Source organism: Tympanuchus pallidicinctus, unplaced genomic scaffold (assembly GCF_026119805.1).
Source record: "Tympanuchus pallidicinctus isolate F22 unplaced genomic scaffold, pur_lepc_1.0 scaffold2, whole genome shotgun sequence".
Taxonomy (NCBI): domain Eukaryota; kingdom Metazoa; phylum Chordata; class Aves; order Galliformes; family Phasianidae; genus Tympanuchus; species Tympanuchus pallidicinctus.
In genome coordinates this window covers 38453959-38476637 of record NW_026294721.1, presented here as the reverse complement: position 1 = coordinate 38476637, position 22679 = coordinate 38453959, and the positions used below count along the sequence as shown (strand labels likewise).

The 22679-nt window shown below is 40.0% G+C and overlaps 1 protein-coding gene across 1 annotated transcript in view; it reads right to left on the bottom strand.

The window, feature by feature from the left end:
• Positions 1–22679, bottom strand: part of LOC128080616 (transmembrane protease serine 11A-like) — a 42359-nt gene that overhangs the window by 16477 nt on the left and 3203 nt on the right. Inside the window, 8 exon segments of the mRNA XM_052683000.1 lie at positions 3230–3385; positions 7942–8107; positions 8269–8309; positions 9495–9722; positions 10397–10453; positions 11217–11361; positions 20793–20884; positions 22357–22415. The gene's annotated coding sequence lies outside the window, so the exon portion shown is untranslated.

Below are 22679 nucleotides of genomic sequence, written 5' to 3'. Positions count from 1 at the left end.
GGTCTGTGTATGTGGCAGATACTTTCCTTGCTTTGCTGTAATAGATTTTCTAACATCTAAGGATTCTTTCCTTGCTCCTGAATGGCCTTCATTTGACTCCTCTGTAGCTCAGAAATCACCAGCTAGGAAACATGCTGCTGCAAGTACTTCTTATGAGGCTGGAGCTTTTGCTTCTACCTTACACCAAGTCCACAGACAAATAACTGGAGTACTGCCCTCTTAGGAAGGTCAGCTTCTTTTGTACAAACCAAAGTCTAACAACAGGCTTTAGCTTCTCATAATTTAGATTCAGTCAGGGTATCTTTATAATTTATTATGAAATTCAGTAAGTACAGTTACTAATAATGCATCATGTTATTGTTTCTTAATACTTTAACCACAAGCTGCACTTCCATTCCATAATGGCAAACTTTTATTGAGTCAGTCTAGATATCCAAGAGAAGTGTAGACAAAAGACTAGCTAGAGGGTGAGAATTTGAGGGTAAAGAATCAAATGTCATATGATTACCTGACCCAGGTGGTGCGAATATTTCTGGCACTCCCAAATACTCAGAGCTCTTTCTGATGGCTATTATGGCACAGATGGAACAATGCATGACATGGAGATGTAACAGCAATCACTGAACACTCTAACCTGCAGGCAAAACAACCCACTGGAAAATATTTTTTTCAGGTCTAGTTTAATGTCAAAAAAGAACCAAAACTGGTGAAGGATGTAACAACCCTGACTAATGGTCCTCTCTCTCCTATACACTCTTCTACAGACAATACTTGTTTGTAGCAGACACTCCAGCTAGAATAAAGGGACAGTAAAGTCCTGTGAAGTCCTCAGTACAGGAGGGATGTGAACCTGTTACAGCATGTCCAGAGGAAGGCCACAAAAACGATTCAATAGATAGAACACATACCCTATGAGGACAGGCAGAGAAGACTGGGGCTGTTCAGCCTGGAGAAGAGAAGGTTCTGGGGAGATCTGATAATGGCCTTCTAGTATCTAAAGGGAGGCTATAAGTAGGAAGGAGACAAATTCTTCGGCAGAGACTGCCATGGCAGGACAAAGGGGAAATAGTTTCAAACTAAAGGAGGGGAAATTTAGATTTGATACAAAGAAAGAGGGTTTTCTTTTTTTTCTTTTTTTACAGTAAGGATGATAAGGCAATGGGACAGGTTGCTCATAGAGGTGGTGGATGCCCCATCCCTAAAGACATTCAAGATCAGGCTGGACAGGGCTCTATGCAACCTGATCTAGCTACAGATGTACCCATTCACTGGGGGGGAGTTGGACTATAACACCTTTAAATGTCCCTTCCAACTCAGGTAAATAGCCACCATCACCCAGTACCTAACAGATTTAGCGCATGATTGCAGAGAGATTGTGCCTCTTGGTGTGAAGAGAAGCCTGAACAAACTGGGAAATGCTGAGGAATTAACAGAGATTGTGATCTGCATAGGTACCGCTACAAGTAAGGGCAGGAGAGAGAGTCTGCAGGCAGGATGTAGGATGCCAAGTGGAAAGTCAAAGACCAGAACACCCCTAACAGCCAGTAGGAAAGCAGTCTCAGTGCATGGTTAAAGCAACAGAATAAGAAAGAGAGGTGCAGAATCATCAGGGACTGGGGAAGCTTAGGGGGTAGACAGATGATTAAGAAAACAACACCTGTACATCCTAACAGGAATAGCATACAAGCATTACAAATTGACTAGCAGAAAGCATTTTGATGCACAGAGGATACACTGCTCCGAACGCTATGGTACATACTGCATCTTCAAGTAAAGAATACATCATGTTGACAAAAAAAAGTAAAGAGAAGTTAAAAAAGAATGTCCATTGTGAACAGGATGCAGAGACAGAAAGCCAAAGCAATGCTTCCCATGTTTAACAGAATTATCTGAGAAAACAGTGGTATCACAGGCCCAGAATACTTTACCTTAAACAAGGACATGAACAGATACATAGGTGGCCTAAAGGAAATGTGGTGGCAGGAGAACAAGGAAGATGGCAGAGAACAATCATTTCAGTTACTTTCAAATAAAATCTAAAATCCTTACTCTGAGCAGTCAGGTAATATTAGATTTCTGCACGCTGTGAGGAAACTCACAAGATGGGAAGAAATTTTATGTACCAGTCAGGTCTGAACCAAGAGTTGCTTTATAGTATTTCTACCATGTACCTGAACAGTATCAGCGTTTAAGTCAACACTTCTACAGTGAGACCAAAGCCAGAAGACCAGCTACTGCCATGCTCAATTTTAAAGACAGCAACCATATACATTCAGAAAAATCAATGCACCTAAAAGATGAACCTAAAAAGAACTGCATGTTCTCTGGAGACACACAAACTATTTCAAGACATCACATTAGAATAAACACATCCTGCTTGTCAAATAAAAAAGCCTTCAGAAATCTCGAAGGCATACATAAGGAAAAAAACCTAACACCGGGGAACAAAAAAGCATATCCCAGAACAGGTGGAAAAAATTAAAAGTTATACATTTAGGCATATAAATTGCACAAACACAGCCAGGTAGTAGGGGCATGTCAGAAACAACTAGATGATTTGTCTTAGAAACAAATTATCAGTAGAAGAGAGTGCAGTAAAAAGCTAACAGCAAGAAGATAGCTTTTGAGAACAGGTAATATTCCACCTGGTAAAGGATGAACAAACTAGACTAGCTGACGGTATGCAGCCTCTCACTCATTACCACTTTACTGCCAGACGACTGGGGAAAATTGGAAAAAAAATCCACAAAAAAAAAACCCAAACACTTTTGACAGTGTAGTTAAGATCCACAAGAAGAGCTAAATTATTACAAGCAACTAAATAATAAAAATAACAAGTATTCCCATCAATGTGTTATATGGGGTAGAACCATAATAGATTTTGCGGAGCCAAGTTCTGCTTTGAAAACATACATCAATTAGTGAGTAAGCCAGTGAATAAGACAGATCTGACTCAAAGTATCTTACAAAGGGCTTGTTAAAAGACTTAAGCTGCCATGAGCTACAAAGGCAACAGATACAAAAACAAGTTAAAATAGAGGAAAGAGACAAAAATGATAATGATTTTTGGTGAAGCCAAGTCACATTTCACAGGAATCTCTTCTATTTATTGTATCCATAAATAGTATGGAAAAAAGAAATAAGTAATAATCACCTGCCAAGAAAACAGACTACTTCATTCACAACAATCCTAAATTCATATTAGGACAGAAAACTTGTGAGAAGATACCTGCATTTACAAAGATTCCACTACTTTTGTTTGGACCCCAGTTCTCTCTTCAAGAAGTCAAGGTCCAAAACTACAGCCTTCTCTAGCTTCACCACGGCCACAGACCATTCAAACCAGATCATCTTGCTCATGTCAGGTCTCCAAAGAAGGCAAATTCTGAACACAAGAACAAGAGTAACTCTCAATTACAGTAACTCCAGGAACAGAAGCTGGAAGAAACGTTACACAAAGCTAGATTATTTAGTTTTTCTTAAAACATCTCTAAATAGAGACTCTATGACAGTAAAGCATATATATTACTTAAACCTAATTCTGCTATTGAGGATTAAAATTCTTGAAGGAGTAAATATGCAGCTGACACCCAGAACAGGTTCACAGCTTCAGCCCTCATGTGGAGATACCTTCCATAGGCACCAAAGTTTCCTATGTGGTTCACAGAGAGCTGAATTTCCCAGAAGGGTCTCAGTACTCCACCTGTTTCATAAGTGCTCTGGTATCCTTAGCATCACTTAAAAGAGATGAAACATCCCACAACTTTAATCTCAGTCTTTGCACAAAGGAGACAAGAAGAAAGCCATGACCAAAGCTAAATCCTGTATCAACCTTTGGAAAGGTATTCATTAGATATAACTCCTCTTAGCATTTTTTTGATTGGTCAGTAGTAATACCAGCAGGATTAGGCCACTCTGTTACAGTGGTACCAGCACAAGCTACTGGATATGCCCTGTTCAACAGTGAACAGTCTAAATAGCTTGTGTACAAGCTGCAGATTGCTTACAGCAGAGAATACTGAACAAGCAAACTGAACCAATGGGCTTTGAGAAATCCTCAGTTAGATCTGTAAATTGCTACCAACAAAACTCAACTCACAAATATTAAAAGCAAATGTGGGAGAGATCCAAAGACAGGGACACATAAATTTTTATTTATTTAAGACTGATGACTCAACTTATTTTTTTCCACCCAAATCTTGTTTCACTTCCTGCTCTTTTAAAAACAAATTGTATAGATTCACCTAGGACTGAGTCAAGCTGCATTTACTTAATCTCTCACTTACGGCATTTAAAAAAAAATTCCTCTGCATTATCACGAAGTAATTTTCTGGTTGGAGACTCCTTCTCCCTTGTCAATCTCTTCCCTAATTGAGAAACACACATTATCATGAACTGCCCCGACTTGCAGAAAGCTGAAGAATTGTCTTAAACACTAAGCCATTAACAAGATCTTGCTATACTAATGTGTCATCGTATTTGTCACAAGGGTTGTTGAAGCTTTTCCCCATCGCGTTTGCCATGATTGTTCCCATTTTCTTCTTTGAATAAGACTGAGACATATACATGCCTATTGCTATAGTGTTTGGCCTCTCCTTGGGAAAATCTTTAACAGCAGAAAAGCAAAAACAATCATCCTTGTAATGAGTTGTCCAGGTAGAAATTAGTGCAGAATTAGAAACAGATATGCAGGCATCAGTCTACAGCTGATTCAAGTCATCATCATTTTGTTAACGCCCACTAGCTGAAGATTGCTGCCCATAACTGTAAGAGGGCAACTGAGGTACATGAAGTGGTGCACGTGCTTGGAAGACTAAAACACAAGGTTTGTTAAAGGCAAAGTAACAAGTGTAGAAAAGGAGAGCAAAGGGATTAAGAAAAAAAAAAAAAAAAATTACTCCCTATAATTTGTTTCTGGATTTAAGTTCATCTCTAGTGAATAAAAAAGGACTTAAAAAGATATTGTTTTCTGTTTAACATAATTTTTCTACTAGAAGACAAATGTAATTAACTTATTCCTATTTGGAAAGGATGAAATCAAGAACGTGCATGTCATGACAAAGTACCCACGTGTTGCTGTGAGTCTGTATGAAAAAAGAGACTGAAAGAAATAGAAAGGGTCATGACCTTGAGCACAGCTCAGGTTTCTGAAAAAGGAAAGTAAAGGCGATGGTAGAGAATAGAGCAGATGAGAATCTAGAAATATGGTAAAGCAGATCTTGGAACATTTATTCATTATGTTTGCCATGAATAGCAAGCATTTAAATTCAGAAAATTGGAGAAAAATATAAGAAATTGGTGTCATTCCCACACCCAGTTTTAGTGTCCATCAGCGGATGCCAGGTAAATTTGAGGCTCAGAGCAACAAATAGAAGTATATCAGTACTTGAACTGCTGGACATGCAATACAAGACCAGCGGACCCTGCATTCCCATGCATCCAGAACCCTTCCTGCCACACCAAGGGGAACGTCACAGTGCCACTAGTTGGATACCAGTGTCAGGAAATACAGAGCAAAGAGATCATGGGTCATTTTCTCACTCTTTTCCATCCTGCAGAGAGCTGCACTAGACTGCCACTTGTAAGAACACAGGACTGCGTATAAATGCATGCACAACTCAGTTCCATCTCTGGTACCTCACAGCTCATATATTCAGAGAGGACTTATTCTTAAAGACTAACGTGTCCCAGCAGTGAAGACTATCAACAACCATGCAAGATTTTTCTGGTAAGCCCGAGTCTCATCTCCTGCAGGAAACAGAGCAATGCACAGATCATGCTTAGGGTACTTTGTAACACTGACCACTGTAAGACAGACTGCTCCCCGTGACAGGGCAAACTATCTTCCTATAAAAAGCAGTTTTTAATGCAAACTTTGAGTCATTGTGCTTCAGAATTTTTATTAGCCATAACAGCATTTTAAGAAGTTCTTATAAAATAAAAAGACCAGTGACACCCTGGTGCCAGTACTTTCACATATTTACACAAATAAAACAGAAACATGGAATGCTTAGCTTAACAGAGCTGCAGTAAATGCATGGAAAATCTCTTTGTGCTGAGCAGGCAAGTGATCTCCGGATGTTCCACCCTTCCTGCTTGCTAAAACTGGGTAGGCCAGACTCTGATTTGGGTTGCTAAAAACATAAAAAGGCTGGCTTAGGGAACCAGGCTTACACCGCATTTGGGTGGGGAGACAGGATCAAACACTGCTGGTGACAGCTGAGTTTCTCAGGCTGTCTGCATAACTACAAACAGTTTGGGTACCTCCCTTATTTGTGGAGAAAAGACTTGGGTGGAAAGAGTCTCAATCTCTCTGAATCAGATCTACTAAGCACAGATACTGCCACATGGCATGAGCCTAATGACTCTGGTCAGTGCACTACAAGAGGAGAAGCTTGGCAGTGATAAACCAACTCTTGTATCACATTTAAGCAAAGATAAGTCAGCAAGATCATTTGAGTGTGTCTAGGAAAGTTTTGGGGCCTCAGTGAAACAGTACTCAGATATTTGCAAGGGATGCAGGGGCATCTGCTCTGAGCCAAGTGGGCATAAATCACCTCTCACTTGCTCACTCCAAGGGAGAAGAGCTAGACCCAGAGAACAGTTAAAGACCTGCTGCAGGGTCTGCTGCTGCAGTCATTAATCTACATTCTCTCATGGGTCAGTAAGCAAAACCAGTATGCACAGAACATGGACGCTGAAAAAAATAAATCAAAATTCAAATTGTTAAAAAAAATCAAATAAATACAATAGTTTTCAATGTAATGAAGTATAAGATCAAATACTTGTTGATTCAACAAGAACTCATAACAAATGCTCATTCACTGGAAAATGAGAAATGCTTAACCATCTCACAGACAATTCAGAAATGGCTTGAAGCCAGAACTGTGATTCAACCATAAAAAAATGGAAAGTGCAAACCTAGTAAATACTACAAATGATCTTCTGAAAGTCAAAGTGGTACATAGTGCACAGCAATGGACTCACCTGGAACACAAAATTCTACTGCCACAGATGAACTACAGAATTACACTCAGATCAGAAAGAGGGCTGCCAAAAGAATTAAAGCAACAGAAAGCTATTCTTATGAGAGGAAGGATGAAGATTAACAACAAAAAAGGCAGGACAGATTGAAGTCCACTTTAAAAGCATATGCAGATAAGAGAATCAAAATCCTTAACTGCTTTCCTGCTACAAGGCTTGACAAAAATTAGCAGCTCCTACAGTGTTGTAAAAGTCTAAGCTACGCAGTGGAACAGCCATAAGAAGGCCAATGAGGTACTGGGATGCATTGAGGGGAAAAAAAAAAAAAAAGAAAGAAAAAAAAAAAAGGGTGGCCAGCAGGTCAAGGGAAGTAATTAGTCTTCTCTACTCTGCCCTGGTGAGACCACATCTTCAGTACCGTGTTCAGCGTTGGGCTTTCCAGTTCAAGAAATAGAATAGTTCAAGAAATTCTAGAAAGAGGTCAGTGGAGGGCCACAGAGAGGACTGGGGCCTGGAGCATGACGCTTATAAATAAAGACAAGCTGAGACACCTGGGGCTGTTCAGCTTGGAGAAGGATGGGGGAAATCTTATCAAGGCCTATAAATACCTAAAAGGCAGAAGGATGGGGCCAGGCTCTTTTCAGTGGTGCCCACTGACAGGACAAGGAGATCAGGCATAAATGGGAACACGAGAAATTCTATCTGAATGTGATAAAAAAAAAAATCGTAGCTTTGAGGGTTACAGAGCATTGGAACAGGCTACCCTGCTGGAGTAGAGAGGTTGTGAAGTTTTCTTCTCTAGAGATATTCAAAACCCACTGGGACACTTCCTTGTGCAACCTACTGCAGGATACCTGCTGTAGCCAAGGGGCTGAACTAGATGATCTCCAAAAATCCCTCTACAACCCCTATTTCTGTAACCATTAAGTCCTATTTTGTGTGGCATTACTTACTTACTTGTGGAATTCAGAAAGATGCAAGTCTTCCATGGCCGGGAAAAAAACCCACTGGTATGAGGGTATTAGAAAAAAGAGAGTTTCTTACTGATTCACATGGATGAGAGCTCATCTTTAGGCAGTCAGCTTCTAATTATATATACAAACTTCCAGCACATGGCTAGTAGCTTGAAGACACAGGGCAAAAAAAAAAAAGTCACATCACATAAGCTCATCTCAACTCATGCTGCAGTTTTAATTGCTGGGCCAGAGTATAGTCTCTGAGCTTCGATAGTCTAACCAGTATGATCTCAGAGACAAAAGCAGACACAAAGGATGGCTTTTTTACCTTCTGTTAATAGGGTGCCTCTCTCCAGACAGCTGGCTTCCCTGCAGGATGGCACACAGAACAAGTCAGTTTGGCTGCAACACAGGCTCACACCCCACCTCGCAGTCAACTGATCAACAGGAACATTTTAGACACAGCGCTACAGTCTCAATGCAAGGGATTTACCAGGGTCAGTACTCAGTTCCTTCAAAAGTATTTTTGAACACATTATAGAAGAGGTAAGTTGTAAGAACAAGTTTTACAAGACAGGTTCAAGCCATAAGCATTTGCGACTTGCTAACAAATGAAAAATTTCTCCCTCCACGTTGGATGATTCTTAGAAATACTAAATGACAGTCAAAGCTTTAAAGTATTCAATCCAAAGTTCATCTAACAGGTGTTAGCCCTTGCAGAGTACAAGTCTAGAAATCCACATGATTTTTTATGCAAGAAGTCCATAGGACATGCAAACTGACTCAGTCCACAGAAACACTTTGCAACAACCTTGACTGCCTCTTACAAGGATTTGGCTTGGCATGCACCAGACCTCATTCACTGTAGTCAGTGTTTTAGTCCATATGTTCAAAAACTTTCCCAGGACAAACCCTTGGGAAAGGTTTGGCAACCCTAAGCCTTTGCGTTGGAATTTAAGAATATGTTAAAGATTTTCAGCCATCTAGGAATCAGCAAGATGTGGTTTATAGAGGGGAAAAAAAAAAAAGTCTTCAAATAAAATTAGCCACTAATTACAAGTATGGCTTCAAAGATGTCTTAGCTCAAATCGTATCTGACACCAGCAAGATCAGTGCAAATCCTAATGTTCTTGAAAAGGCAAAATGGAATTTCCAACATCTCTAGCCAGGAAGGGAGGCAAAAACCCTTCGTTAGCCACTCTTAAAATACTGACATGATCATGGTAAAATTATCAGAAGTATACTCAAAAGCTTTTGCCTAGCATTTCAGTACACATTTCTATTTATCTGCATGAACAATTCCAGTGGTCTTTGAAAGAAACAGCCAAGCCAGTCCCGTATCAAGTAACTTTGAAAGTCCTACGTTTGAACATGCCAGCTAATCTTTCAAAGACTGCTTATCTTTACCCCATACACTGACAAGTGTCACAAGGTGATCCTAAAAGAAACTGAGGCTAGGAAGAAAGAATGGCAAGTAGTCAACACACATTAGTGAGCTACCAGTTACGTACTATACTGTATTAGCTAGCAAACTGCAGAATAATTTGAGCTTACTTCCAGTTGATTTGTAATCACATGTTAAGCAAATATAATTTTTGCTTTGACTGCATGCCTGCTTCTATCCCATCACAGCTCAACATGACTCAGTTGAACTGTACTGTATTGAGCAAAAAGGATCCAAAGGTGATCTCTTTTCCCAGCACACTCAATAATTCTTGCTGTAGCACCAAGGTGTGGCACCTTTGTAGCATTATCAGTATTTCACTCTCATCCCCTTTCTTTCTGTTGGAAAAAAAAGTACACAAAAATCAGAAAGTAACCTAGGAAACATGTTAACCATGCACATTTTCCTACCCCTGCTCCCCTCCAGCGCCTTTATCTTAATGGTCATCCTCACCAATAGCCTCAGGACTAGTTTTCCTAAATTGTATGTAACTTCTCATAATTGATGCTGGAAAGAGGTGGAGCAGCTGTTGTAACAGCAAGAGGCCATCTGTCACTAGCCACGAGATTTGAGATAAAAACCAACGGGTAGAATTCTCCCAGACAAACTACCAAAGGCTGACAAAAATCTACACTCTTCTATTTTAAAACAATTTGTCTTGTCACTACATAACCTTATACAAGTCCTTCCCCAACTTTCTTGTAGGCCCCTACAAGTCCTAGAATAAGGTTTTCTTTGAGCCTTCTCTTCTCCAGGCTGAAGAGCCCCAGATCTTAGAATCATAGAATCACCAAGGTTGGAAAAGACCTAAAAGATCACCCAGTCCAACCGTTCACCTATTCCCAATAGCTCCCACTAAACCATGTCCCTCAACACAACATCCAGCCTTTCCTTGAACACCCCCAGGGTCGGTGTCTTCACTGCCTGTGGAGTCACACACAGATCCCTCAAGCCTGTGCTCAAAAGGGAGATGCTCCAGCCTTCTGATCATCTTCAAGGCCCTCCTCCAGACCTGCTCCAACAACTCCATGTCCTTCCTGTGCTGGGGGCTTCCAGGTGGGGCTTTCAACTGTAACAATTGCCAATAACATGGAAAACATTTGTTTGCAGAATGAAGACATTTATAGCACTTCAAGAGAAGTGTCGTTGCATTTTATTACAGTAGAGAACTTCTTTTGCTTTTTGTTTTCACAAAGCTTGGAGATTTAGTTCATCAGGAAGTTCAAAGACACCCACCCTTGTCTTCAACTGTTGTTTCCTGACAAAGGAAATGATCATAGCCCTGCACTCAGCACTGGTGAGGCCACACCTCAAGGACCACGCTCAGTTTTGGGCTCTTCACTACAAGAAAGACATTGAGGCCCTGGAGTGCGTCCAGAGAAGGTCAACAAAGCTTTTAAGAATCTGGAGCACAAGACATATGGTGAGCAGCTGAGGGAACTGGGCTTGTTCAGTCTGGAAGAGGCTCAGGGAAGACCTTATCACTCTCTACATCCTCCTGAAAGGAAACTAGAGCAATCTAACAGTCAATCACTTCTTCCAGGTAAGTAACAAGAGGTAATGGCCTCAAGTTATGCCAGGGGAAGTTCAGGTTGGATATTTGGAGAATAAGTTTTTCCTAAAGAGTGGTGACACATTCATTGGAACATGCCGCCCAGGGGAGTCACTGTCCCTGAAAGTGTTTAAGAAACATGGAGATATGGCACTGAGGGACATAATTAGTGGGCATGGTGGGGATGGATTGATTGTTGGACTAGATAATGTCCAAATTCTCTAGTGCTTAACCAGCCACGCAGTCTTCCTATTTCCTTCAAGAGCCACCCTTGTCTCACTCGAGTTACCACCAGTAATTCCTGCCACACCCTTATGAAGTAACCAAGGATGTCCATGACCATCTTTCGCACTGGTCTCCTGTAACAAGGAGACTCAAGGAGACTTTCAGACAGTTTTGAAACACCAGTCAACCTTCGATTCCCTCTGGAAAAAAAAAAAAAAAAAAAAAAAAGAAGCAACAACAACAGTGTTGGAAGCAGCCCCCAAATTATCCATATGAACACTTTACCAAACATCTGACTGTGACTGTACAGATGCACCACGTATTCACGGCAGGCTGAACTTTCCTCTAAGCAGTTACTTCAGTCTAAACTAAACACAAGCCTAAAACACATTACATCAGCTCAAGCTGCCTAAGAGAAGTAGATACTTGCGGCACTTAATGTTAATAGCTCAGTTTATTTCTTCCAGCTCTCAGGCAGCTCTGACAGCCTCTACTAAGCTTAAGCTGGTCAGAGATCCTTCAGGATGCAGCTTAGTAAATTTAATGCTACATACATGTTGTGTTCCACACATCAGATTCTGTGAGATACATTAGAGTGAGCACACTGGATAAATTCCCAGCATCTCCCAGCAGTCTTAACTGTTAAATGAGTTAAATATCTAGAACAAAACACTAATTTGTTTCAAGTTCCCATGCTAAAGGACTGGAATGAGTTTATTCTTAACAAAAAACAGACTTCAGAAATAAAGGAGAAAGAACATGGGAAGGAAGGCTATTAAGACAATACCCTTCAAGAAGTTAGAGATGTATTCATGTACAGATGATAGAGAACAAACTCTGGTCTATCAAATGGAAACAACAAAGGCTCAGGTAAAGTGCCAAAGAAATAAAATAGATAATCAAGATAAAACAAGTAATGTACCTTCTACCAGCATGTCAGAACAGAAAGCCAACTGGATCTACAAATAAGTCTACTGAAGTATTAACGGGAAATACAACCAGAACAAAAACTTAAGGAAGTTTTTCATGCCAGCTTGGAGGAGGTTTAATACTCTGGAACATTCATTACTGTCAGACAACATTCACACAAAGAGAATTTCTTCAAAGGGGATCAACAGGGAGGAGAGAACACAAGCTTCCTCTCCTGAAGACTGAAGCTTGAGAGGCAGCTAGGAGGAAAAATTGCCAGATTAAAACTTCAGCTACTTTTAGCATAAAGCCAGTAAATCAAACAGAGACGATTAGACATGGTAATAACACAGGAGCAGGAATGAGACAAGCATCAAAATTCCTGCCAGTGTTCTTGGCTAAATTCATAGAGGAAGAAGATGGAAAAAAAACTAAAGGCCTGGAAACCTCATGACTTCACCTACTAAGTTAGTAAGTGATCAAACATGCCTCCAAACAAATCAGGGACCATGGAGGGTGATAGTTTTAATCAGTTTGTATTATCTGTCAAGCATCCACAGAACGAGCTGGACCTTACTCTTCCATCTAGAAGCAACTTCTCTCAGATTTTCTTAAGATGGAGTGACATACATGCAGTTATCACACTGAGGAGAATTTGGGAGGAAAGCCATACTCATTCTAGTAGGATGGATCTAGACAAATCTATGGCATGTGGCTTTTCCCAAGACCACTGATGAGGCTGGTTTAGCCAATGGCAGCACATGCAGCTACATACTAGCTATGTCCAGAGTAGGGCTGGGATTCCCATCGGACATCAGTCAGAATATGGTCAGCTTGACAAAAGTGCTAATTTTAAATGTGGTCAAAAATCTTACTCCTAGCATCATTGAGAAGAGCCACTAATGACTAAAGGATTATTCCCATCATTTGTATTTTCAATTTGTGCCCCAAAAAGAACAGAGAATACAAAAACTCACTGTATCACTCACTAGCTGTGTTGAAAAAGTCAAACCAAATTTCCTGTTTATGTACTTTAATCTTTTCTAGAGGGCAATTACAGAGCTGCAGTGTGACAGAAGCACTCTCTCTAGCTTTAAATGACAGAACTGCTTAGATAAACTTACTTCACACATATTCCTTTTTAGATAAAAGAGCATGCAAGAAAAATCAGTCACAAAGATCCAGATAGCAAGCAACTGAATGTAGACATTTACAACACAAAATTGTAAAATGTTTTATTTAAAATACAAAAAAACCCCTCATTTTTATCCATGAATGATATAGATAATAAATATTAATTACAAAGTGGTTTAAGTTCCAGCATTTCGAAAGGTATAGAATTATGCCCATGCTAATTTTATTGAATTCAGAAGTAATGAGTTTACAGTGGACTTTACTGTACTATACAGTTTCTACCACCCCATAGGATATGAAGACAACAAACAACTTTTTAGTGTTGAAGAAATAAGGCGGTTGACTATCCAGCTTTAAATAACAGGATAGTTCTGGGCTGACATCCTGGGCTAACAGGAGAGAATTTGCTTCAGGCTGCAATGACACTGCAGAAACTCTCATTTAAGATGTTTCAAATGGATCAGCAAGCAAAACATGAGAAAGAATCTCCCAAGGAATGACACAGTCCCCTACACAACAGAATTAGGTCACTGAAAGACAAGCTACCATGCAAGATAAATTTGGATCATACAACTATTCTGTTCTGCCCAGCTTGCACTCAAATGACCATTATGAGTTACAGAGAAGTGAAAAAACAAGCAACAAGTATATCCTTATAGTTTTTCCCACAGCACTACTTCAGAAGTGACTTGATCACTGAATAGCATGCATTTCTAGTATTGCCCTTTCAGTTTAGAACTAGAAGCAAGGTAGCAGATCTATTTATGGCTCTGCACCATAATATCCTGCATGGCATGGATGAAAAAATAAAATCACAGAATAGTTTCTTATGGGCAGGAGACTTAGGCAACCATGCTTTTTCTGTAAGTATCTTCAATAGGTTGAGCCTACCACAAAACGTTAATGAAAGGGAGATGACATTTACATCCTTCCAATAAGGCTGGAGTTTGAACTCAACTCTTCTAGATACCAGGGAATACTCACTCGTGAGTTCATAAACAGCATGTCCAACAGCCCAAACCAAAAGCCATCTACATGAAAATACACACTCAATGAGCCTGAGACTCATTGTGCACAGATGATACTATGCAAAAACAGCAAAAAAATGCCAACCTTGACTGCCTGTAAGCAGTGCTATCTATCTGACTACACAGAGAGCATGACCTAAGACAGGGATGGTAGGTGAGGTATTCCTTACCAGCTGCTAAAGCCTCTGATCCAAGAAAAAGTCCTTAACCTGTTAATCTACCAGTAACACCTAGCTTATAATTAGGATGAAAGCCAAGTCTGACTCTCCCATACAATAGCAGGAGAGAAGACCATCACAGTACACCATTCCTTGCCAGCAGATTCTCAAGAAGCCAGCACCCCAGGCTAACTGAGGAAGCTGAGCACTAAGCCTGTGTGCTGTCTGCTGCCATCAGTGACAGGCTCCACTTGGAGAGATGGCTTCCCTAACTACATCTGCCTAGACATCCTGAGCTCTCCAGAAACTGACCAGGCTTTTAAACAACAAAGACAGTTTCTAATGAAATCTAAATTCACTTTTTCATCAGGAAAAAAAAGTCTGTGCAAAGCAATGTATCAATACAACATATTTATTGACTGGTCTCTTCTAAGTGAGATCATCTCTCTTCCAGGTTTTAAGGTCATTCTAATGGGGTTCTGGATTACAGCAACCCTTTATAATCTCCTCCTAAGGAAGTTACACTTTCCATTCCTCTTTCTGTCATCAGCAGTCTGGCCATCTGCTGCCCAATTCCATAGCCTCTGTTCTCCCCTGGCATGCTCTCAGGACTCTGGAATCTTTTGCTACTTGTAAGGGAAGTAGAGAGTATGATCCAAGCATTAGGTTTCATGATCTTCTACTGTTTCCCTCTCTTTTAGGGAAACCAAACTCAATGTTTCCTAGGTTACCTCAATAGCATCCAACCCTTACATGTACAATTCAGTGCCATCCAGTTGGGAGTTTTTAATTAACTGCCCAAATTAATGTAGCTAGTTGTGATATTATCCGCTTGGTAATGGAGGAACTGAAATCATTTTTATTATTATAAAAATAATACTTATTTTTATAAAACTTATTATTATTATAAAAATCATAATTTTTACAAACAATCCATTAGCAATGCTAGGTGACTCAGACATAGAATAAGGCCCATGCTCTCTCTCACAAAAGGACAGCTGAGAACCAAGGAGTCACCAAAAGCTAAGAATACCTCTTGGGGAGGGACAGCCATCACCCAGCCTTCCAAGATGAGGTGACAACACCGATCAGCAAGCAACCCTGATCGTTTTTAGCCACCTCAATGCCACACTCTTCGTAAGACTCAAGACCATGATACAGCTACTTAAGCTGAACACAACTTGTTGTGGGCACATCTCAAAAATACAACCATTAGAAGCATAACAAGTGAAACTGACAGAAGTTGAACTGAGCAGCTTGGGCACTTATGAATTCTTTTGTGATGCTTTTGCCTTTAAGAAGAGCTTGACAAAAAAAATATCATTTAAGTAAAGAAGCCTAAATATTGAAGTAATCTAACATTCTCAAGCAAATACCTTTCTCTCCCAGTTGATTTTTGCAGTTTTTGTTAAGATACACTGCCAAGATTTTATCTAATATACCCACATACAAAGAAGCTTTCATATTCAAGGAGGCCATAATTATCAAATACACATAATTAATATATCAACTTCAGTACTCAGAGGAAGAACCTAGAACTAACGTGTTGTTACACGATGCAAGTTTAAAAAGAACCTCAAAAACAGCAGTTAGTAGGCTATAAAATAAAATGAGGCAATTAAAACAATTTAATTCATTGATGGTACTATTACCATAGAAGAGTACTTGGCTTGGTTGGGATGAGATTTATTTTCTTCATACAGCACCATGTTTTGGCTATGCTATCAAAACAGTACCCCATCAATATCAACAGTATTGATATAGCACTAATGTTTTAGATATTGCTGAGCTGCACTTGAACAGCATCAAGGCCTTCTGTGTCTCACTCTGCTCTTCCACTCCCTAAAGCAGGTAGGCTAAGGGTGGGCAAAAGGTTGGGAGGAATCACAGACAGGAGAGCAGACCCAGACCGATCAAAGGGACACTGCATGCCACACAATATGCTCTATGTAGAAGGCTATGGCTTTATTGAAATGTTTGTTGCTCAGAGACCGGCCAGGAATCCCCCTACTTGTAGAAGGTAGTAAAATGATAGCCTTTGTATTGTTTGCCTCATTTTCTCCTTTCCTTCATTTATACTGTCTCAATCCATGAGTTTTTCTTGCTTTTTCTCTCTCAGTTATTCTTTTCTTCTGCTGCAGGGAGAGTTTCATCACGACCCACAAGTTTTGCTCATTTCTCTTCCAATCCTCTCACTCATCCCACTGTGGATGGAGCAAGCAAGCACCTGGTGTGAGCTTAGCTGCTGGACAGATTCATCTCCCCCCACAAGACAAATGTTACCCCCTGACAAAGCAAGGTACTGGTGATCATACAGGTCAACTTAGAAATAAGTTTAAGAGTATTTATGGTATAGGAATAACTACAGTGAATTGAAAATTTCTTATAATAGGGATTTCAAACAAAACATAAAAAGCACTTAGCTCTACCACTACATCAAAATCCAGCTAGCTGAAAGCTTCCTAAACTACCAGGACAAGTATAAAGCAAATAAACCCAGTGCAACAAGCTTACAAATCTTTGCATCTGTTCAGACTTTATGACATTAAGAACAGAAGATCCTCAGAATTGTATTAATTGTTTCTAGAAAAATGCAAAGTACTCCTGAAGAAAGAAGCCAAATCTCAAAGTGCCACAAAAAACCCAAACTCATGCAGGTCCCATAGCACATATTGAGGTACCCAAGAACTACAGAAATACTCTAAAACAAGAAACATTAAATCCTGTCAGAAACAAGTAGACTAATTGAGCTTGTGTCCCAACAGTGCTAACAAATTCAAAGTATACACTGTAGATTACATTAGACCTACGTATGACTCATCTAAATAATTGCCTAGCAAGCTGTGCCTGAAAAAAAAAAACAAAAAAAAAAACACCTCAGCATTCGAGAATTTCTACACCCAGGTCAGAGAAGGTGAGCTGTATTACATTGATTTACTTTGCTGCAGAGCTTGTCAGTGTCTTGCAAAGCCAAGGTGGCAACGGAAGAGCAAATGGGACATATTACAATTCACAGTACAACTGGAATGAGTTGACAAAGCAGCTTAGTCCAAAAAGTGAGGATGAGAGAAAAAGACCAGCACTTTTTAAATTGCATCAATAGAGAGCTGTAAAAAGATGTATGACTGGTGGGTGCTCTGAGAAAGCTACTGAAACAGATTTTTGGAACTTTCTTGGAATGAATCTCCATTGCCTGAATTTCATATCTTTCCTACTGCACTTCAGTACCACCTCCACAATACCTCCTTCTCTGGTATGAGCCTTGTTAGGGCCCAAGTAGTCCCATTAGGCTCTTCCCCCTGGAAGGTGTACCCCCACCCTGAAAATCAGTGCTTTTCAGCAAGGCTTCCCATAGGAAGCCTTGCTACACAACTGCCCACAATGATTTCCATCATCAGGACTCAGCCACTAAGTGGTAGCTCACACTGTCCAGCTCAGACTCCTTCAGCTGCACACCGCATAAGGAGAGAAGATGATGACCATGGTACTCTGGTTCAACACATTATTTAAAATATTAGTTTTAATATTCTAGAGGAATACATCTACAGGTTGATGTGTTGTCTCAAATAAGAGAGACCTTCTTAATACCAATTCATGGACAGTTTCCCAAGAATGATAAACAATTTCTTAGTTTCACCTCTGCCAACACTATGTGAAGTGAGTTTCCATCAACATTTCAAACACAAATCTGCCAAATACTTCAATTCTGGTATCAAGCCCAGAGAGCAACATTTTCCTACCATCATTCTACCACTTCAGCTACTGAAGTGGAATGACTGTCTGGTAAGTTCAGCTTTATTTCTTTAACAGATATTGCAAGGTAAAACACTAAATATCAACTCTAAACATTCTAAAACTTGAAGGCAATGAAATACGCACCATCATGTTACTTAAGCACTTAAAATAGTCCAGCCTGTTCTTCCATGTTTTAATTGCTGATATTCTAGAGCTTCTATAAATAAACAATCAGGAGTAGTCAAATATAGCTGATCACACCTGTGGTGGGGAACTAATCAGATCACCCATCCTTTCAGCCCTAGTGTGTACAGCTCTACTATTCATCTACGAAACCCCATAGCTTCACTACTAACTCAAGATATTAAGTATCCATTGAAGATTACACTGATAAGAGCTTGATAAGCAAACTTGCACAGAAGAAAAAGATACATCAGTTGAAACAGGACACAGAGCAAGTTTTCCAATTAAACATCAATATTTAATTGGCCCTCAAAACTGAAAAGTACTGTGGTTTAAAAAGAGGGTGTGACATGAGATAACAGCAGTGATTCACCTGGAAGACAAGGAATACAAAAGCAAGAGACGAGCTAAAACCTGCACTGCAATGAGAATACACGGCATCATAGCCTTAACAACTCCTCTCGTGCTGGAAGGAAAGGTTAAGAACAGGGCAATGTGGTTTTCATTGGAACAAATCATGGGAAAAACTATATCCATCACAGAACCCACCACAAATGGCCATTACCAGTTAATTTACTGATGACGCACACTACAGCCATTCACAAATACAGTAAGACAGTGTAAATCAGAACAGCTTTAATAATTTGAACTGACACATTTATTCTCACCAGGGCCGGACCACAGAGACTGCAGAGGTATGGAGGAACAGTATTGGTAACAAAGGAATTTCCTGCCACTGTAGAATGTCTCAAATCTCAACTCAACTAACTTCTGTTACCCACATGCACAGAATGAGATACTAAAAGTTTACGTAACTGCTGTCTATCAGCTTTTTAAGTAGTGCCCTTCTTTCACCAACAGCACAGCACTTCGTTCCATTCTGCTGGGGCTCATGTTTTGGTGGTCAAAAAATGAATACATTATAACTTCTATGCCCAAATACATGCACAAAAACTTCTTACTTCCTGCCCTTCAATTTCTCTCAGATATTGTCTCTTGCAGTCCAGAGCAGAAGAGGAGGTGACATGGAAGAAAAGAGGCTACTGCCCCTGTTGAGAAGAAGGAAGACCTTTATGCACACACCTTGTTCAACACCTGAAGTTCCACTAAACAGATGGGAAACTGGGTTTCATTTTGGTTAGGCTTGCCAGAGACCTACTTAATAGCAAAATCTCTACAACCTTGCCACACACAAACTTCATTTTCTAAATGTGACTTCTCAGCAACTTTATCACAATGACTATATGAAGCTTTAAATCAGACTTCCAACCCTGAACAGCTCTTCAGAGCCAGAAACATCAGCATGCAGAAGCCCTCACTGCATTCAACTCCAACAGCAAGCGCTCAGCTTTCTGGAGAAGGTGACACTTAGTCTTGCACCTAATCAGCACACAGTGCTATCTTCCTTTAAAATCTAGTCTGAAAATCTGTCCAGAAAGGAGAACTCTATTTTTTTTTTTCCTTAGACAGGGCAGAAGAGTGGAAAATAAACTGGCACAAGACAATTAAGCTTGACATATCTTCTCCCCATTATATGTTATTGAAAGATATCTGTCATGTACAATTTTGAATTGTACTGCTGCCAATGGGTGTGAATACTTTTGTAGAGCACTTGGATACTATTTTTGCGACCAAAAAAAATTCCTTGGTTACCACAAGGATGCCACTTATCTATTTCAGTCTAAGTTAAGGTAGGGCTATCTAACTAATGATAGGGTTATCACAGTACCATGAAGACATCTGGACTTGTCAAGCCTGTTCTTTAATCCTTTGTCTAAATGGGCTAGACAGTTTGTACCACACAAAATAATTGTTCATACTCTTACAGTAAGTTAACAATTGAGAGCTGTACTTCTGTATTTCTCAGCAATTATAAACCATGGCAGACTGAGGGGAGCAAGAAGGGAGTACCAAAAAACACTCCTCACCTCTTTGGTGCAGCACAGTATATACACACAGGGCTCCTACTACAGAGCTTATAGGCAGTAAAAAAAGCTAACTGTAACATGATTCAGCAAGGAGCAAAAGGACATGTTTAATTTCAAGTATCTCATTAGGAACTCACGGCCTCCATAATACTTGTTCAAGAGCTCTAATAGTTCTGTAAATACCCTGCTGAACTCAGGCCAATGCAAATGTATTTCTCAGATGTGATTATGACACCTCAGGGATGACCTTAAATGCAGTCTTACATCTTTCTCCTGCTCCTTGGGGAAACAGCAAAAGAAGCATTAACTTACCACTTATAAATACCACCCACAACAAACCCTGCTATCTCCAGGTCTAGCTAGGTCGAGAAACACTTGCATACTAGTGATCTAGAGCGAGCCCTGGATTTTCTTTCCTCTGAGCATAATCACTATGGATCACATTCCAGCCACAAAGCAATTCAGAATGGTCTTGCATCAAAGTGCGCACCAAACGTGACATGCTGCCACCTCCTGACTCAGTAGGAGATCGACCTAAAAGTTTGCAAAGACATACCAGGTAACAGCTGGACTCAGTGCAGGATACACTCAGCGCCGCTGAAACAGGACAGTCCTCTTCATGTCTATTCGGCTCCTTGAAAAGTCATCCTGAAAAACATAGTTTTCTTTCAGATCAGCGATTTGTATCAGGTCAGAAAAGACTCCATAAGAACCGAGGACAGCACAGCAGAACAAAAGGAATGGAGAGATAAAAAGAAAGGGTCTCTCCACATCAGAAAAACATTGAATGTCCTCAGCTGTATGCAAGGTCTGATTATTTCAAGTGGAAGTGCTCAAACAAGGGAAAACTGCAGCAAAGGCAATGAAATGGAGATTTTTCAAATATCAACAACAGAACAAAAACACAGAAGAGAATTACCAACACAATTAGCTTACACCTATGACTTGCATGTCATGGAAACTAATTATTCAATTCTCTAGTGGTACTGTCTTGCAACGAAGCACTTCCAAAAGCATTTGTTGGGTGAATTTATTTAGAAAGAAGTTAACCTTCCTTTAAAATCCAGTGCAAGAATCACTTTCACTACGACTGGCCTGAAAATTTCATTATCAGAGGGCAGATATAAAAGAGAAAGAAGAGAATGGAAGAGGAGGTGAAGAAAACACACAGAACAAGCAACAAACACACAAATATCAACAATAATTGGGAAAAGCAGACAGATATCTTGGGAGATAGGAAAACAACTTGGCTTCCAAGAACTCTTAATTTCTCTACTCCTTATAACTCCAGTACCATGCTGTCACCAACCCCTCCACACACACCTCTCCCCCCCCCCCCCCCCCCAAAGTCTTTTATCATTACCTTACTAATTAAATTTTTGGAATAGTATTTTCAGGGAGTTTCCTGTTTACACTGTAATAACACAATCAATAAACTCAGTTATTGGATGTGCTTAAACTTGGCATACACTCAGTCCAGAGTACAGCAATTATAACCAGGAAGCACGCTACTGTCAGTGCACTCAGGCCGAGGAACAAAAGGCACACAAACCACATTTCTGCAGTTCCTGCAGTCTACTTAAGGTTCAAACCAGAAATCAAACCAAATACGAACAACAATTCACTACCCATGCCAACAAGTATTTTCCAGCGCTCTCTGAAGTTTTCTTTCAGAAAATCCACATCTTCCTTTCAATAGGAAACATATTCCATGGGCTGACACAGTCAAAATTATGTCAAGCATCACAAAGTAAACCTAGAAAGGATTTTTGGCATAACCAGATTAGAGTATGGTAGAGAAAAGTGGTTATAACCTACCCCTTATTCTGCAGGATTCTAGGTAAAGGACAAGGATTAACAGTCACACAATCTGAAAGTTTGTGAGCCTTTATGAGAATTGCAGACATGGTGACATTATCCAAACGCACAGGCAGATCAGCAGAATACACGAATACCATAATTCAGCTACATGAATGGCTCTCTGCTGATCTGCATCACACCCGTACAAATGTGCCTTTTGTGACAAGGAACAGCGTTAAATCTTGTCCTGCAATCTGGAAGAGAAATTCTGAATCAATGGATTTTTTTCATCTTAATCCAACTCAGATCAATTAACCTACCTTATAAAGGTGGTATTCCATCATCTCAGTTCTGTACAGTGCCCTGACCACCTCACAAGCTGCCTAGTAAGGTAATCAAAGCACAGGTACTATTTTCACCTACATTATGCTAGGAAAGCATACACCAATCATAAATTTCTTTAAAAGACAACGTGGCTTGATAGAGCACACTTGTTTCATACATAAGTGGAGATGTTTCAAGTTACACAAGCTACAACAAGCCTACAACCAAGTCATTTTCCAAAATCTACTTCTTGTACAGTCAGCAACAATTTCTGCTCAAGCCTCTCACCGACAGCAAAAGGCCTGCACACAAAAGCACA